Raw genomic sequence first — 15,937 nt, forward strand, 5'->3', positions numbered from 1 at the left:
GTACCTAAGATGGCACTATGCATTGGCGACATTGTACACTTTTCACTGTACTCCTTTTGTAAGTTGAGTGCACCTGACAACAAACCTAATTCTATTTCTTCTAATAGACCTGGTTCTAATTCTATGGTCCATCTTTGATCTCCAGATAAGGAAGATGTTGACTTGGGTGATCACTTTGGCACAGCAGTTGGGAATGGGCCAGACCTGTGCCACCTGCAGCAACACCAAGAGTGCCTTGCACTTGAGACTAGATTCTTGCCTGCAACGGAGAGGGAGCAGCAGCCCCACGTCCCAGTTGCAGTTTGGCCGAGGTTATTCACTCACTTTTCCAGGCTTTAAACACATGTCCCCCTCTTGCCCAAACTTTATCCCCAGCACCTGCAAGGAATCTGACCTGAGAGCGAAAGGGTCAAAGGATCCATCAGCCCAAGTGCCAAAGAACATGGCTTCACTTTTGACTCAGTCTACTTGTCTCTTGGGATCAGTTCAAACCAGTCACAGATGTTAATCAGTCTGTGCCCTGACAGCAGATCCGAGCAGAAGATAGTTACATTTTCCATGTATGGAAAGCTTTGGCCTGTGTGCCTCACTACGTGAGATTGTCACCCTTTTATGCCCATAGCCTCGAACCTTTATGATCCACTCCTTTATTACACAATAGAGAATCAATCGGTGGACAGATTGTCAGTTCTTTTGGAAAAGGGTGACTTGCAGAGTTAGTTCAAAGAAAACAGTTCACAAAATGTGATATTCCAATGCCTGCAATCAATTAGAAATGTTGTGGAAGAATTGGGAAACATTATGAAGGATTAACATACAACTTCAAAACAGTAAGAAATCCTAACTGAAGATGGGTAGGACTGTCCAGTTATTCTTCGTATACTTTAGAGTTAAGCCAATATAATGTGAACACTTAGCAAAAACTGGAAGAACTGCAGATGCTGTAAATCAGCAACAAAAACAGAAGTTGCTGGCAATGCTCAGCAAGCCTGGCAGCATCTGTGAATAGAAACCAGAGTTAACATTTCGGGTCCGGTGACCCTTCCTCAGAACACTTGTTCAGAATTGCAAAAGATAAGAATAGCTGAAGGATTATTCCTTTCGTGAAAACCACAATTCCACTAAAATTTTTGGCAAGCCTGCATCCAGCAATAGTGTTGATAGAAATTCTGCTCTGATTTTTGATCGGAAGTTGTAATTTTAACATTTTGAACATTTTTGATTGAAAAATCATTCCTGCAATTTCCAAACAGAGAGGGATACACCATCCAAGTAACAAGCAGTTGAGGAGTCAGTAAACAATGCATTTTCAGAATCCTCCTTTCAATAGTAGGGTCAGGGGATGGAAGAATGCAGACAAGGAGAAGCTGACCAAGTGAAAAGTTGTTTCAGAGATAGCAGGAACTGCAGCTGCTGGAGAATCTGAGAAGAAGGGTCTAGGCCCGAAACGTCAGCCTTCCTGCTCCTCTGATGCTGCTTGGCCTGCTGTGTTCATCCAGCTCCACACCTTGTTATCTAAGTGAAAAGTTGTGCTGTGGCACAGAGTGCCTGGAGTAATTGGTAAGTGTGAGTGAAACGGAGGAAACTGGTTTCTCCAGTGTTCCTCCTAGTCTCCTGTGAGCACACGATGCCATCCCACTTGAGGTGATATAGGGGACATAAAGCAGAATGGAAAATAGGATCAACAGAAAATTATAATAGATATGAATTGATTATGATAGGTAACACATTACAAAATGAATGCCTTGGTTTATTTAAATCATATAGTTTGAAGTCAGTGAATGCCAAATAATAGCCTGTGCTCCAAAGCAATCCGAGCACAGGGAGTGTATTTGATCAATTTTCTCATTCCTTCAATCTGTTTTAAAACAAACATTTGATAGGCGTGATTCAGCCTTTTGTCCAATTGCATCTCCTGAGCAGCAGGAATGAAAGAAGTTGGTGGGCCAAAAGCAGTCTAGTAATGCAGCATTTTTCTGCATTTGCTGAACATCCTGTGGTGTCAGATTTAATTCCAAGAAAAGCCAGATATTTCAACCTATCTGTGGTCCTGTCAGCTCACTAATTTACAATCAAGCCAAAGTGTGAGATATACTGCCATCTGGTGGAGAATGTCCATCAAGCATCTGTAGCGGCTAGGCCCGAAACGACAGCTTTCCTGCTCCTATGATGCTGCTTGGCCTGCCGTGTTCATCCAGCTCTACACCTTGTTATCTGTAGCAGTGGGCTTCTTTTTGTGTTCAGTTCTTATCACAGCATCATAGAATTGTTATGGTCTCAAAGGAGGCCATTCAGCCCATTATGTTTGCAAGGGCTGTTTGAGCTTTTTGACCAATTGCCAATATCCTTTCTATTTAAATAATCATCCAGTGCTTCTCAAATACCTTAACTGAACCTGACTCCACCACGCTCCCAGACAATGCAGTGCATCCTGTGACTACTCACTGAGTGAAAGAGTTTTTATCACCTCACAACTGTTTCTTTTGAAAAAAAACACTTTAACTTTGACCAAAAGGTTCTTGATTTTTTTTCCTGAGCAGCAACAATTTCTCTCTGTCTCAGCACTTCCTGGACCCTATCTAGGCCCATCATGATTTTAAAAACTTTTAGCAAATCTCCTGTTAACTATCGACACTCCAAATTCTCTAATCTTTCATTATAACTGAAGTATCTCTCCTTGGAAGTGTTCTTGAAAACCTCCTCAATATGTTCACATCCTTCCTAAAGTTAGGCATCCAGAACTGCACACAATACTCCAACTGAGGTTTAACTAGTGTCTTATATAAACTTAGCATCACCTCCTTACTCTTATACCCTATATAAATGAAGCTTAGAATGCTGCATCTTTATCACAGGTCTCCTTACATGCTCTGCTACCAGGTCTGTCTGATCCTGTACACCTTTTAGAATACCACCTGTTATTTTATACTTTGTTCTTTGTTTCAAAATGTATTCAAATTAATTGCATTAATTAAAAATAAAATTAAAGATTAAAATTAATCTGTCACCTATTTGCCCACTCCACCAGTTTATCTATGCCCTTTTTGGAGTTCCGCATTGTGTTCCTCACAGTTCAGAGTGGTCCAAGGTTTTGTTCCATCCATTTAAAATTGTCCCCTTCACACCAATATCTAAGTCGATTACACAATTCAGGGAAAGCAAGGGTTCCAATACTGAACACTGAGTAACTTTACAACAAACCTCCTAAAAAAAATTAACCATCACCCTGTTTCGTATCCTTCAGTCAATGCTGTATCCATGTTGGTACTGACCCTTTTATTCCATGAGTTATAACTTTTCCAACAAGTCTACTATGTGGCATTATGGTGAATACCTTCTGGAAGTCCATCCATCACATCACCTTCATTATTCTCATCAACACCTTCCGTTACATCGTCAAAAAACTCCAGCAGATTAGTCAGACAATACTTTCCCTGAACAAATCTATACTGGCCTCTGTGACTTAGCCCACATTTCTCCGAGTGGGTATTAATTCTATCCTGAGTTTCTCACATCTTCTTCAACAGTGAAATTAACCTAAGTGACCATTCCCCTTTCCTTCACTGCGGTGATTTCACAGAATAGAAGAAAATAAAGTTACACAGGAGATAAGAGCTGGTGCAAGGCCATAAATGCTGTGCTGCAATAACAGGTTCAAATGACTCAAAAATACAAAAGGACAGCAGCGTTCATTAACATTTCAAAATCCTGTCTCACCAAAGATTGGCCTCAGAGAGTGACCATGAAGAGTGCTGGCACCTGCCCAAACACATGGAAAAATATATATAGTAAAGCACAAGTTAAACATGTCCACCTGAAGATCTGTCTCTTGGGAAATGGAGAGACAAATATTTTACACGAGATATATTTTATATTCTGTACTATATGTACGTACATTTGGTACCTGAATCACTTCTCTGTCTTAGGTCCATTTAATAGAATAGATCAGAAATTGACTTTTGCAGATATGGATCAGAGGCCATTAAAAGGGATAATCATATGCAACATTTTCAATCAGTTCCCAACTTACTAGATATAATTTTTAAAAATGACCTTCAAATTACTCTGTGTAATGGTTAATAAGTTGGTATGAATTGCTTTAGTTGACTAGTTTGGTAGACACATTGATATTAATCAATGTGTGAACATCTCTTAAAACAGGGGGAAAAGGAATTTAAAATAAGTGATCTAGACTTTCATATGCTAATCTTTGAACAGTAAAATTTCAAGGCCATTAACTTAAAAAAAGAAAGTTATTTAGGGCAGTAGGTAACTATTTTCCAAAACAAATGACAAGCTGGTTTTGCACTGTTTCTGTTAGTTACTTGGTGTTACAAGATTATGATTCACAGTCTGACTAGCTATTGAACTAGAAAAAAGATCAGAAAACAAATGATAATATTGTATGGAAAACTGAATATTGTTTGTATCGCAGATTATGGTATTTACTTTATGTGAATGATGACTTTACATTTGAGGTTCCCTTTTTATTTCACTGAAATAAAAAAAAATCAACCCAAACAAAAATCCTGCTGGATATCAGCATGCAAGTTATTGGCCAAACATGGCACCAAGGAAAATTAAGAGAAGACTACAATTACCTGTCCCCAGACTATCACTTCCCATTTTTAAAATACCTGGATTTTATGAAATGTAGTATCCATAATTTAACATGCCCAATTGCATGCAGGTGTGATGATTTAGTGTTTTAAAATCAAAGTCCAGCTTAGCCAACCAATTAATTTGGAAGTCTTTGTGATTTGCAGAAGAATCAATGCTTTATTTGGACAACGCACTTCACAGCATCAGAATTGCCATGTACAACAGCAATGGACAAATGGTTGGAAGGGAATTCAGTACAAATAATTCAACATTAACTGTAAGGAACAAAGTCTCATTTTTTTTTCAGACCTCCAAAAACTGTATGTAGTTGTAAGTTGAAAGCAGACCATTCACAAGCTCACCACAAAATTATGAACAAGGAAGGCTATTTGTCACCATTTTCCATGTAGTTAAAGAGTCCAGATTCCCTCTCGATTGCAATGTCAAATTGTTTCTTGCACGATTCCAGTTTTCCCAGCTGGACTACTCCATATGGAAGTTCATTCCAAGTGTCAGTTATTTCCTCAAAGAATTTTCCGACGTTAATCCAAAATCTACTTTTTCTTTTGAACTTGTATTCTTTGAACTTAAGTTAAATTATTCCAGATTTTATGTATCTATACTAGGATCACATCATTTTTTTTTCCTTTTGAGTCTTGAAGGCTCTATCCAGCTCTTACTCCTAATTCAGTCCTTTGACACTGAATGTCAACCTTATGGTGGTTCTTAGCTGTGCCTTCAGTACGCAATTATCTTTTGTAAATCAATAACTAGAATTAGATACAGCATTCATGTGTGGTCTAACCAGCACACTTTGATGTCTGATCTTCCACCAAATTCCATTTTACTGTCCAAAAACAGAAATTGCTGGAAAATCTCAGCAGGTCTGTGAAGAGAAAATCAGAGTTAACATTTCGGATCCGATGACCCTTCCTCAGAACATTTTACTGTTTTTTGCTAGGTATTCCAAAGATGATCATGGTATCCGTTTGTTTTTTGAGATTATTTTCAAATCTTCACAGTGTATGTTATAAGAATAGTATCTGAAATTGGTAAACAGATTGATCCAGCTCCTTTTCCAATTGTTTTTACAAGTTGGCAGATTTGTCGCTGTATACCTATGGAATTTCAGTCTGTCATTTCACATGATCAGATCTGCTCTGATTCTCCATTGGTTCAATAATGGGGTCTCAAATGGTAACTTTCCATATTGGAATAATAATTTTTGGAAGGCTAGCAGCATGCCAAAAATAGTGGGGTCACCCTAACCAACCTTGCCCTCACCTAGTTGATTGGCTCATAGTGCCCTCAGGGTAGTGTGACATTGACAAAGTTACGGGTAATTTCTCACTTATTGGTGCTTTACCTGTTAATAAAGAGGGTCCATCTCTGCATCCTGCATGTGCTAGAGTAAGTTACAGCTGGCTAGATTGTCTCTCTGGAAGAAAGCAGAGAAACTGAACAAGTATTTAATCAAACTGTAGAACTTTGCTAAACAAGGAAAAAATAGTTTCTGAAATAACTCCACAAAGGCTGGTATCCTGTCATCAAGTCACCCTTTGTTTACATGTTCAAAATACATGACACTGACCCAGCTAGCTCAGAGCCAGCTCCTAAGGTGAACAGAACCCCTGACGCTCCTGTTTACATCTGTCAGCCAGGAGTCCCTGATTGGACCAGGTTAACAGCGCCACCTGGCTGACATTGTTCTGATCACTATAGTTAAAATGTTACTATACTTGCCATGAAAGAATGATGTTTAATCCAAGTGTTCAGGACAAACTGCAAAGTATAACGGGTTTGAACGTCACAAGCTGGATTTTTGTGTTTGGCTCAGGAAATGTGATTCTGGCAATTTCCTGTTTCCAGAGACCCAAGACCATCATCTCTCTCTCCACACAAGTCAAATTTTCATTTTCTGTGAGAGTCAGGCAGCCAGGTTTCAACTGGCTCAGCTCCTCAGGCAGTACTTAATGTGTGCAGATGTTGAGGCAGCCTTGTTAAAAGGTCCATGTTTTCACAACTCTCCACTTCTTTCTTACCCCCTTAATCCTCACCCCTATGTCCCTTCCATCCTCCTTCATGCTCTATTATACCCCTTGTATATTTTGAAGTTCAGCCAAAACCCACTATGTACAGTCCTCAAGAGAGATGCATTACAAATAGGGCCATTTGAAACGGACTTAAAGTAATTAGATATATAAGCTATAATAAAGTGCTAATCAAACACACTGCAGTTCAAACTGCTCTGAAAAATATCGTAACTTTTATATTAAAAATTTGTCATCACTAAATTGTAGAAACAAGAACAGTCCTGCAGTAACCACAAAGACAGATAGTTCTTCAATAATCTGTTAAATTTTTTAATTGAACTATATTCACAACCTCCTGCTAAGCTAGGTGTTTCAATTGATTTTGAAAGTCAGCCAACCATTCATCAAGTGCTGATATGTCAACACAAACTCTCATAATGCTATACAATGGAGCCAATTGAAACTGTAAGACCGGATTAAGTGCCTTTGTTCTATTTCAAAGCAGATACCCTGTCAAATCAGTATAGCAGGCACTTGAATTATCTTTTACGTTTCAGCAGCTGTTTTTCTTTTCCAAGTTAAACAACTCTGGGCCTTTGAATCACTGTCAATATCATGGCAGAAGGATGCCCAAGTAAGTATTTGATAGTTTTGAATGTATGATGGAACATCTGTACAATGGGTGAAATTCTTTACTATATCTCACCACTTAATTCATGCAAGTTAATGTAACATCAATTTACCCTAGTATGAGAGACCTATGATGAAGCACACAGTTAAAACACGTGTACACTTAAAATACAGCATCTAATTATTATAATTGAAGTTGTCAAAATATTTAATACTTATCTGTTCAAAATGTTCCTGACTCCACAGCAAACTTCCACCAAGGATCCCAAGCTCTCAAATGAGCCATGTTTCCCTCTGATGCCGAAAACGCACCTAACCTGAAAAATACTAAGAGATCCTGACTTCAGAGAACATGTTTGAGAGGTTGTGACTTCATCTTGACCTAAACCACTTCTTACCCAAGAGAAAGTTGCGTAGGCTCATTTCAATACAGGAAATTTGAATTTGCTGTGAAGAAAACAGCATTTTGGTGATTCCCAATGCCGAGATGATTAAACATTCATGTCCCATGAACCTGTTTGGACATTACTGGACTCTGTTTGAGGTGTCTCAGAACTGAACATATTTTGCATGTTGACAATATTGCTAATTGTCCATAAGGGATGTATTTTTCAGGATTCAAAGAAAATTCTCTTTTTAATCATAAAGTACTACAATATGAAATCACAATAAACTATGTTTATGAAGTGTGCAAAGAGGATTTCTAAATACAATATGTTCACACTAGCTCTAAACTATAAAAATTGCTGTAAACATTTCTAGTTAAATGTCACTAATTTTCAGAGGGATTTATCAATCGTTTGTAGGCAAGTAAAAATGACACTGCTGTCAAGTGTTGTGAGAGTAATCTTAAACCTCTAAAAATCATATCACTAAGAGCAATTGTGTTGTTAGTTGTCACATCAAAATAGTAAAATTCCAATTTGGTTTTAGTACAGCAAGTTGAAGAGTGAAATATAAAAGAGAATTTGTGATGACAAAAATATATAACAGAGTACAATTTGTGAATCTTTTTTGAATCTCAAAATACAGAATTACTGAAACCACAGAACCTAATTATGAAGACTATTTCAAATCCCATTGGCATTTATTTTAACTATGGTTTGATGCTAGTGCTAGAAAACAGGCTACTTGATACTAAAATCCATTAATTATAGTTACGAGTAATTTCTGCTCATGTTGCAGTTGAGACTATCTTAATAAAACAGTGCATCAGATGGAAAAGCATGTAAGAAGGAACGATTATAGCTTAAGTTCACAAATTCATATGTTGCTGATCATAGAATGAAGCAACATAGGAAGCAGCTATTTGGCTCATCCACCAAGTGCTGGCTAAATGAAACATCTGTCTAATTAGTCCTGATCTCTTGCTATTCCCTGTAGCCCTGCATTTTTTTCCTTTTCAAGTTTATATCAAGATTCTCTTTTGAGAGCTACCCTTTAAACACTTCCACTATCCTTTCAGGCAGTGAACTTCAGATCATAAATTTTCACTGAGGATCTGGTTCCTTTGACAATTATTTCAAATATCTTAACAATGCCTGCTGCTTAGCCAGCAATTGTGGAGTGACATGATGACTTGGTCTCCAGTATTCTTTCAGGTGTTCACTTTAAAGGCACTATACAAATGCAAGTTGTTGCTGGTTGTGTACCGTTTAATATGGGCCATATCCTTCATTGGGGCTTGCCAATTTTAAATGCCTTGCCCGTATCTGTGCTGACTATTCTGTTGAAACAGCCCACTTTGTGACAGTGTCAGTGTCAATCTTTGTTTTCTTTGGAAGTATTTGATTTAACAAAAATACATTATTTATGTAAATAGAACACAGTGGGCTTTTTCAGCAGACTTTGACCTTCATCCAGAAGACTTGAAGTGGAAGCTTCAGAGTTGCTCATCAATCAAGTTAATTTACTTCAGTAAATTCAGTCAATTCTTGGTCAAGTCGCAGGTTTATGTCTCACAGCGGAGTAAAGTGCCCTGGCTGAGAGAGATGTAAAGCTGACACTTTTCAACTTGGCTAATTTAAAATTATTCCTCACTGCTGATTGTGGAATGACGGCAGCTTTCAGCATAGGCGCGTATGGCTGTAGTTGCTGTTTCATCTGTTAATAACTTTAACTTCTCTGTAAATAAAACTCTGATAAGTAGACTCACTTTAAAAAAAAAATCAAGCAGCAAACATTCCACCCTTAATTTTCTTTTAACCTATTTTTCTAATTAACCTGGTCCGAGATGTAATTACACACCTCTGGAGCAGGTGGGACTTGAACCCAGGCCTCCCTGTCCAGGTAGTGTAGAATAACACACACAGGTGCAGAACACACAGGTGGCAATAGGAACTCTCAAATAAGTGGATGGTGGTTTTTATCCCTCATCCTCTGGGTTAGGGGCCTAGCATTCTCCCACTGCACCACTGCGCTAGCGTATAGTCAAGTGGTACATTTTTGGACAAATTTACAACCTTTATGGTGGCAAATTGTATCTAAGTGGTGACAGGCCAGATGTGAAAAGTACTAAATTAAATAATTAATTGTTCAAATAATCAATTGTTCAAAGCTAAAAATTGTGTACACAGGCAGTCCCCGGGTTGCAAATGGGACATTGTGTAGCCTTTGTGCTGGGACACCACGAGCAGTGAGCCCTGGTATAGCACATGGGCTACGAGCCCCAGGACAGCGCGAGCGGTGAGCCCTGGTACAGCGCATGGGCTACGAGCCGCAGGACACCACGAGCAGTGAGCCCCGGTACAGCGCATGGGCTACGAGCCCCAGGGCACCACAAGCAGTGAGCCCTGGTACAGCGCATGGGCTACGAGCCCCAGGACACCACAAGCAGTGAGCGCTGGTACAGCGCATGGGCTACGAGCCCCAGAGCAACACGAGCAGTGAGCCCTGGTACAGCGCATGGGCTACGAGCCTCAGAGCAGCACATGGAGGAGCAGACGCGGAGCAGTGTCGGGAAGCAGACCCAGAGCAGTGATAGTAGGAACTGCAGATGCTGGAGAATCCGAGACAACAAGGTGCAGAGCTGGATGAGCACAGCAGGCCAAGCAGCAGCATAGGAGCAGTGTTGGGAAGCAGACCCAGAGCAGTGTTGGGAAGCAGCTCTGTAAGTAATGCAACTATTTTTATTCCTCTGTTGTATCCAATAATTGTATGTAGGTACTTCTATCAAAGATGTCGTCAAAAGAAGGCAGACATTGTAAAAGCTTTTCACTGTACTCCTAAAATGCAGTACATGTGACAATAAAAGGATATTTTATTGTTTTGTATATATTTTTGGAATAAGCAATGTTTGCTGTCCACTCAAAGCTATGAGAAATATCAAAATATGTTCTGACCTGGAAGCAGATATAAGCTTCATTGCAGCTATCAGAGGGAAGGTAGGGCTATACAATCACAAGGTTAGTGATCTAACCCAAATCCACACCGCAACAAAGTAAGACACTTATTGAGTTCCCCTAAATGCAGCAGAAACCCTTCCTTTTCTTTGGCCTCCTTTGCTTCGCTGTTCCTAGTTATCAACAAAACCACTTTGATCCTCGAGTATGTTGGATCACTATGTTAGCACTTATCTACAAATGGCTACAAGTATGTGTTTAACCTACAAATGGCTACAAGTATCTGTTTAACCTACAAGTGGCTACAAGTATGTGTTTAACCTATAAATGTATAAGTAAAAGATGCATCAATTGCACTGATGCGTAAATCAGTGTAAAACATTCTGACCAATTTTGAAAACAAATCTGCATGTTTAATGGAGATTTAGGCATTATTTAGCTATCCTATGTTTATCTCTCTATTACCAACTAGCACTATTTATTAATGTTTTATTATTTTTCAAATACCCTTTAAAAGTAAACAGATCCATTTTTTCATATTTTCTACCCTGTATTCTCTTATCTGGTTTCTCAAAATTTATAATTTGCCCATGTTGCAAATACAGTAAGAAGAAATTACTACACAGTTTGATTTTCCTCACATGATTCCCTTAAAAGGTATTCCCTTATTTGGGGAGAGATAAATGTCCCACTGGTTTCATTCTAAGACCTGAAGCCCAACTCTCTGTTGTACTTCCAATTCTGTCTTCAGCTTGAGTCTTTGCACAGCTTTCAGACAAAGAATCTCTCTCATACATCAGCAACCAGGATTTGACAAAGTGCTCAAGTTGTGGCTCAATTAGAACAGTAAAGCACCATTTCCTCTGAGTTGTACTTCAACGGTTTCACTTCTGAGGACAGGTAGCTCTCTGTAACTCACTTTCTGAGAATAGTGAAGAATATAAACATGGGGAAAGTGGCACAAGGGAGCAAGGCATGAATGACTGCTTTCAGAAGAAAAGTTCTGAAAATGAACTCACTTTACCCTATTGTCATGCATTGTACAGATATATTACAGTATGAACTTTCAGTCAATAATTTTTTGAAAACTGAAAACAAATAAGGGGTGAAGACAGCACTCACATATGACTTGGCATTTGGTCAATAGGCAGTATCAAATCTCTATTAAATATGGACATGGCCAATGATATCTCACAGCCATTTATATAATTCGCACCTCATTCATCATGGATGGGCCAAAATATAAATATAACAGACTGTCTCCATGTTTCATACTGCACAAAGAGGGAAGATTGAAATTCATGAAGTCTCGTAGCTTCAGATTAAACAATGGTAAGGAAATTGCCTGCTGATTATCACCTACTGCACCCCACCTCCCACCCCACCCAACTGATGAATCAGCAATCCTCCATGTTGAACACAAGTTGGAAGAAGCACTGAGGGTGGCAAGCACACAGAATGTACTCTGGTTGAAGGCTTCAACTTCCGTCACCAACAGTGACTGAGTCCTGAAATAAGCAGCTGCTAGACTGGACCTACAGCATTCAACTGAGCATGATGTTAAGGAGCCCCAGGAAAACTGGAGGCAATGGGAATCAGGAGGAACACTTTGTGCTGGTTGGTGCCATACCCAGCACAAAGGAAGATGGCAGTAGTTGTTGAAAGTCTTTTATTTCAGCTCCAGATCATCCCTGCAGGAGTTTCCCAGGGCAGTGTCCTAGGCCAAAGCATTTTCAGGAACTTCAACAATGACCTTCCCTCATCATATGGTTAGAAGGGTGATGTTCACCAATTATTACACAATGTTCAGCACTATTCATGACTCGTCTGATAGTTAAGCAGTCTACTTTCAAATGCAAGACCCAGACAATATCCAAGCTCAAGCTAATAAGTGGCAAGTAACATTCCCAATACAAAAGTGCTAGCAATGGCTATCTCTAACAAATGAGAATTTAACCATCGTCCCTTGGCTTTCAACAGCATTCCTCTTGCTGAATGCTCCATTTCTCAACACGCTGGAGGTTACAATTGACCAGAAACAGAACAGGATCATTCATATATATACTATGGCTACAAGAGCAGGTCAGAGGCTATGAATTCTGCATTGAGAAACTCAACTGATATTTCCACAATGCCTGTCCAGTATCTACAAGGCATAAGTCAGGAATATGGTGTGCTAGAATACTTCCCACTTGTGCAGACGAATGCAGCTTCTTCAAAACTCAATAATCCAGACAGCATCCAGGACATATAAGCCCACTAGATTGGCACCCCATCTACCACTTTCAACATTCACTCCTTTCACCACCAAAATACAGTAGCAGCAATGTGTGCCATCTATGAAATGCATCGTGGCTCCCTCAACAATAACTTCAAAACCCAAGACCTCATCAACCTAAAAGGACAATGGCAGCAAATTAATGGGTAATCCATCACCTGCAATTTTTCCTCTAAATCACACATCATCGTGACTTGGAAAAATATCACCTTTCCTTCACTGTCACTGTCAAAATCTTGGAACTATCTCCCTAGTAGCACCAAGGGTGTTCCCGCACTAAAGGACTGATTATCACTGTCTTCCTCAGAGCAATTATGAATGTAAATGCTGGATTAGTCAGAGATGCCCACATCCATAAATGAGCAAAAAGATGTCCTACCGAAAATAAAAGACAGCAGAAGTCCAACCTGGCCAATTGCCGGCTCATCTATCTGCTCTTGAACATCAGTCAAGTTATGGAAAGGGCAGTCTTCAATGCAATCAAGTGGCATTTGCCCAACAAGAACCCGTTACTGATGCTCATTTTGGGTTCCACCAGTGCCACTCAGCTCCTGACCTTGCTACCTTATCCAAACGTGGACAAAATAGCTGAGGTCCAGAGAACTGAGCTGAGAGTAATTAACTGTCCTTAACATTAATGTAGCATTTGACCGAGTATGGCATCAATAAGCCCTAGCAAAACAGGAGTCAATGGGAAACAGGGGAAGCTCTCCACTATTCGGAATCATACCTGGCACAAATGAATTACTTCAGGAGTTCCTCAGGGCAGTGTCCTTGACCCAGCCATCTTCAGCTGCTTCAAAGGCCTTCCCTCCATCATAAGGAAAGAAGATTGCATAACATTCAACACAATTTGCATCTCCTCAGATACAGATGCAGATGGTCTCTGTTTGGAGCAAAACCTGGATAACATTCAAGCTTTGGCTGATAAGTGGAAATTAATATTTGCACCAATGGAAAGGAATCAAACCAGCCAATACCACCACTGAATCCCCCATTATCAACATCATGGAGGTTAACATTGACCTGGAACGCACTGGAACATCCATACAAATACTGTAGCTACAAGAGCATATCAGAATCCAGGAACTCCTCAATGAGTAACTGATATCTAACTTCTCAAAGCCAACGCATCCAATTATAAGGCACAAGCGATATGCATGAGGGAATAATCTCAATTTTCTTAGATGAGCACAGCTCCAAAAACACTCAAGAAGCTGGATCCCATCCAGGCCTGCTTGGTCAGCACCATTTCCATCACTTGAACATTCACTCCTTCACCACCAGCTCGTTCTCAACTTCTCCATTTACTTGACTCATTTTCTCCAAATCAAAGGTGTAGCCATGGCTATCCACATGGGCCCCGGTTATGCCTGTCTTTTTGTAGGGCATGTGGAACATTCCTTGCTGCAGCCCTACTCAAGCCCCTACCCACAGCTTTTCCTTTAATACATTGATGATGTCTTTGCTTCTGCTTTCTGCTTTTGTCCAAAATTGGAAAATTTGCTTCTGAGTTATATCCCGCTCTCAATTTCATCTGGTCCATATCTGACTCATTCTTTCCCTTCCTTGATGTAACCGTTTCCATTTCTGGGGATAGGCTCTCCATCAGTGTCCATTCCCACAGTAACCTTGACTACACTTTCTCACACCCTGCTTCCTACAAGGATTCCATTCCATTTTCTCACTATCCCCTTGTATGTTACATCTGTTCTATTGATGCCACATTCTGCAAGGAGGTCTCAAACATGTCCTTTTTTTTCCCTCAACCAAGGACTCCGCACTGTATTGGTTGAGAGGGTTCTCAACCCATTTCCTGCACTTCTGCCCCCTCATCCCTTCCCCTCTCCCCTATCATATAATGATAGGTTTCTGTTTGTCCTTATTTTCCACCCATTAGTCTCCAAATTCAAAGGAACATCCTTTGCCATTTCCGTCACTCCCAGCAGGATACTACCACAAAACATAGCTTCCCCTCCCGTCTTTCAATCCAATCTACTGTATCCACTGCTCACTTTATGGTCTTTATGTTGGCGAGAACAAACACAGCTTGATTGACTGTCATGCTGAACACATCTGCTCTGTCCATAGGAATGAACACAACCTCTAGCTCCTCACCATTTCAACAAACCACATTTCAAACAGTTATTGCTAGTTTTATTTTGGAACAAGTTCTACCCTGCTATACATTGCTGTACCAGGGCCACAAGTTTATTGTGATTCCTTTTCTTCTCCAGGTGTCACACTCAGCTTTTGGAGGATTACTAAACCACGATTTTACTCCAGGGCAGGGCAATGAGATAGGCCACAAATTTCCTTTAGCTGAAACAGGAATCGAACCTTGCGCTATTGTTAATGTTCTGAACCAATGCACAAGTCAACTAACCAACCAATTCCTTGCTTTGATTAAATCATTCTTCTATGGGATTCTGTGGCTTAGAATGGTGTTCAGGCGATTACACTGCACAACTCTATTAGTTTTCTGTGAAAAACATCCTTGATTGTGACGTTTGTTGAATTGTTGAAATCGAAATCATTTGTACATTGTTGAACATCATAGTCCTTTGTTGTGAGATGATCTTTCTGGAGGTCATCTGGATTCTGGATTCCTTCTGGACAAATTTCTCTCCCAGAGCCTTTCCCAATGCTCATATTGACTTCTACAGTTTCATGGCTTTGGGCACCTGCAAGGACTTGCCCATGCAGCTAATCTGCATTTAGCAGTGAACATTGATAGTCTATTCAGCTGAGAATGTGGTGAGGAATTATTGCACTTTATCATTCTAACTTACCTCCCTCACAATACCCCCCCCACCCCGACAAGGCAAATTGAAACTTTCCAAAATATGCTCCGACTGAGATTACCTGACATAACCTGGAGGCAACAGACATGAAACTTATTGGAGATAGTAGGAACTGCAGATGCTGGAGAATCCGAGACAACAAGGTGCAGGGCTGGATGAACACAGCAGGCCAAGCAGCATCATAGGAGCAGAGAGGCTGACGTTTCGGATGAAGGGTCTAGGCCCGAAACGTCAGCCTCTCTGCTCCTA

This window comes from Rhincodon typus, chromosome 14 (genome assembly GCF_021869965.1).
Source record: "Rhincodon typus isolate 14 chromosome 14, sRhiTyp1.1, whole genome shotgun sequence".
In the NCBI taxonomy this organism is placed as follows: Eukaryota; Metazoa; Chordata; class Chondrichthyes; order Orectolobiformes; family Rhincodontidae; genus Rhincodon; species Rhincodon typus.